The sequence below is a fragment of the Oncorhynchus masou genome, unplaced genomic scaffold, assembly GCF_036934945.1.
Source record: "Oncorhynchus masou masou isolate Uvic2021 unplaced genomic scaffold, UVic_Omas_1.1 unplaced_scaffold_3125, whole genome shotgun sequence".
In the NCBI taxonomy this organism is placed as follows: Eukaryota; Metazoa; Chordata; class Actinopteri; order Salmoniformes; family Salmonidae; genus Oncorhynchus; species Oncorhynchus masou.
The window spans coordinates 28982-33082 of NW_027009542.1; positions in this window are offsets into that span (position 1 = coordinate 28982).

The window sequence follows — 4101 nt, forward strand, 5'->3', positions numbered from 1 at the left end:
CGCTATCGAGGACGACTCCATCTCAAAATAAATCTAGGAGAGGGAGGACAAGAGGGAGGTATACGGATGAGAGTTTGTACCACAGGTGTGTGAAAAACCAAGACCTGAAAACACCTGACTGTTGTCCTTGTCCTTCAAGACCTGAAAACACCTGACTGTTGTCCTTCTCCTTCAAGACCGAAAAACACCTGACTGTTGTCCTTCTCCTTCAAGACCTGAAAACACCTGACTGTTGTCCTTCTCCTTCAAGACCGAAAAACACCTGACTGTTGTCCTTCTCCTTCAAGACCTGAAAACACCTGACTGTTGTCCTTCTCCTTCAAGACCTGAAAACACCTGACTGTTGTCCTTCTCCTTCAAGACCGAAAAACACCTGACTGTTGTCCTTCTCCTTCAAGACCTGAAAACACCTGACTGTTGTCCTTCTCCTTCAAGACCGAAAAACACCTGACTGTTGTCCTTCTCCTTCAAGACCTGAAAACACCTGACTGTTGTCCTTCTCCTTCAAGACCTGAAAACACCTGACTGTTGTCCTTGTCCTTCAAGACCTGAAAACACCTGACTGTTGTCCTTCTCCTTCAAGAACTGAAAATACCTGACTGTTGTCCTTCTCCTTCAAGACCGAAAAACACCTGACTGTTGTCCTTCAAGACCTGAAAACACCTGACTGTTGTCCTTCTCCTTCAAGACCTGAAAACACCTGACTGTTGTCCTTCTCCTTCAAGACCGAAAAACACCTGACTGTTGTCCTTCTCCTTCAAGACCTGAAAACACCTGACTGTTGTCCTTCTCCTTCAAGGCCGAAAAACACCTGACTGTTGTCCTTCTCCTTCAAGGCCGAAAAACACCTGACTGTTGTCCTTCTCCTTCAAGACCGAAAAACACCTGACAGTTGTCCTTCTCCTTCAAGACCGAAAAACACCTGACAGTTGTCCTTCTCCTTCAAGACCTGAAAACACCTGACTGTTGTCCTTCTCCTTCAAGACCTGAAAACACCTGACTGTTGTCCTTCTCCTTCAATACCTGAAAACACCTGACTGTTGTCCTTCTCCTTCAAGACCTGAAAACACCTGACTGTTGTCCTTCTCCTTCAAGACCTGAAAACACCTGACTGTTGTCCTTCTCCTTCAAGACCTGAAAACACCTGACTGTTGTCCATCTCCTTCAAGACCTGAAAACACCTGACTGTTGTCCATCTCCTTCAAGACCTGAAAACACCTGACTGTTGTCCTTCTCCTTCAAGACCGAAAAACACCTGACTGTTGTCCATCTCCTTCAAGACCTGAAAACACCTGACTGTTGTCCTTGTCCTTCAAGACCGAAAAACACCTGACCGTTGTCCTTCTCCTTCAAGACCTAAAAACACCTGACTGTTGTCCTTCTCCTTCAAGACCTAAAAACACCTGACTGTTGTCCTTCTCCTTCAATACCTGAAAACACCTGACTGTTGTCCTTCTCCTTCAAGACCTGAAAACACCTGACCGTTGTCCTTCTCCTTCAAGACCTGAAAATACCTGACTGTTGTCCTTCAAGACCTGAAAACACCTGACTGTTGTCCTTCTCCTTCAAGACCTAAAAACACCTGACTGTTGTCCTTCTCCTTCAAGACCTGAAAACACCTGACTGTTGTCCTTCTCCTTCAAGGCCGGAGCACCTTAATCTGATCCATACAAGTCTGGTCCCGGAGTGTCTTAATCTGATCTATATAAATCTGGTCCCGGAGTGTCTAACTAAATAAAACCAAAATATTTAGCCTGACTTCATTCAGGGTCCGGAAAAATTGATTTGAAGCAAATCAAAACATCTGCCTCATTTGCCTGTTTAACACAATTGTTCCCCAAAAATTGTTTGTGATGTGTGTGTCTACATTCAAATTGGTAAAAGTTAATTGCGATATGATTAAAGGCAACAAATGTTACCCTATTATTAGATTGTGGTGCATGGCTTTAACATGTCTGTGTGCGTGTGTGTGTCTGTGGTACCCTGTTGATCAGAGATAGAGAATCGAGGTAGGATCCGAAGCGTTTGACGGAGGTCGTGAACCTCTCGGGTTGCCGTAGTTCCCGTGGGGACGTTACTGACGATCAGAAGGCGTTCCTTCAATGTCGTGTCCTGTTGAGAAGCAGAGTGGTTATAAAGGGTTCATTAACAGGTTATAAAGGGTTCATTAACAGGTTATAAAGGGTTCATTAACCTGCTATAAAGGGTTCATTAACAGGTTATAAAGGGTTCATTAACAGGCTATAAAGGGTTCATTAACAGGTTATAAAGGGTTCATTAACAGGTTATAAAGGGTTCATTAACCTGCTATAAAGGGTTCATTAACAGGTTATAAAGGGTTCATTAACAGGCTATAAAGGGTTCATTAACAGGTTATAAAGGGTTCATTAACCTGCTATAAAGGGTTCATTAACAGGTTATAAAGGGTTCATTAACAGGCTATAAAGGGTTCATTAACAGGTTATAAAGGGTACATTAACAGGCTATAAAGGGTTCATTAACAGGTTATAAAGGGTCCATTAACCTGCTATAAAGGGTTCATTAACAGGTTATAAAGGGTTCATTAACAGGCTATAAAGGGTTCATTAACAGGCTATAAAGGGTTTATTAACAGGTTATAAAGGGTTCATTAACAGGTTATAAAGGGTTCATTAACAGGCTATAAAGGGTTCATTAACCTGCTATAAAGGGTTCATTAACAGGCTATAAAGGGTTCATTAACAGGCTATAAAGGGTTCATTAACAGGTTATAAAGGGTTTATTAACAGGCTATAAAGGGTTTATTAACCTGCTATAAAGGGTTCATTAACAGGTTATAAAGGGTTCATTAACAGGCTATAAAGGGTTCATTAACCTGCTATAAAGGGTTCATTAACAGGCTATAAAGGGTTCATTAACAGGCTATAAAGGGTTCATTAACCTGCTATAAAGGGTTCATTAACAGGTTATAAAGGGTTCATTAACAGGCTATAAAGGGTTCATTAACAGGCTATAAAGGGTTCATTAACAGGTTATAAAGGGTTCATTAATGTCTATTAAGTCACTATTCCCAGCCCTACGACAGTCAATACTTCCACTACACTTGCCTCAACACGAGGCACTAAACTTCTGAATTAACCTAGTTAAACGTGTTAACTTATCAAGTGGTGAGGCCCTTCAGCGTTGTGTAGACATTCTCCTGCAATAGAAAGAATAAACAGCAATGATGACTTGAGTGTATTTATTATTTTACCTTTACTTCAACAAGGAACACAGACTGAGACATCTGTTACAGCTGGGCCCTGACTGAGACCTCTGTTACAGCTGGGCCCTGACTGACCTCTGTTACAGCTGGGCCCTGACAGACCTCTGTTACAGCTGGGCCCTGACTGAGACCTCTGTTACAGCTGGGCCCTGACAGACCTCTGTTACAGCTGGGCCCTGACTGAGACCTCTGTTACAACTGGGCCCTGACAGAGACCTCTGTTACAACTGGGCCCTGACAGACCTCTGTTACAGCTGGGCCCTGAGACTGAGACCTCTGTTACCTGGGCCCTGACTGAGACCTCTGTTACAGCTCGGCCCTGACAGACCTCTGTTACAGCTGGGCCCTGACTGAGACCGAGGTCTCTGTTACAGCTGGGCCCTGACAGACCTCTGTTACAGCTGGGCCCTGACTGAGACCTCTGTTACAGCGGGGCCCTGACAGACCTCTGTTACAGCTGGGCCCTGACTGAAACCGAGGCTACTGTTACAGCTGGGCCCTGACAGACATCTGTTACAGCTGGGCCCTGACTGACCTCTGTTACAACTGGGCCCTGACTGAGACCTCTGTTACAGCTGGGCCCTGACTGAGACCTCTGTTACAACTGGGCCCTGACTGAGACCGAGGCCTCTGTTACAGCTGGGCCCTGACTGAGACATCTGTTACAACTGGGCCCTGACTGAGACCGAGGTCTCTGTTACAGCTGGGCCCTGACAGACCTCTGTTACAGCTGGGCCCTGACTGAGACCTCTGTTACAGCTGGGCCCTGACAGACATCTGTTACAGCTGGGCCCTGACAGACCTCTGTTACAACTGGGCCCTGACTGAGACCTCTGTTACAGCTGGGCCCTGACTGA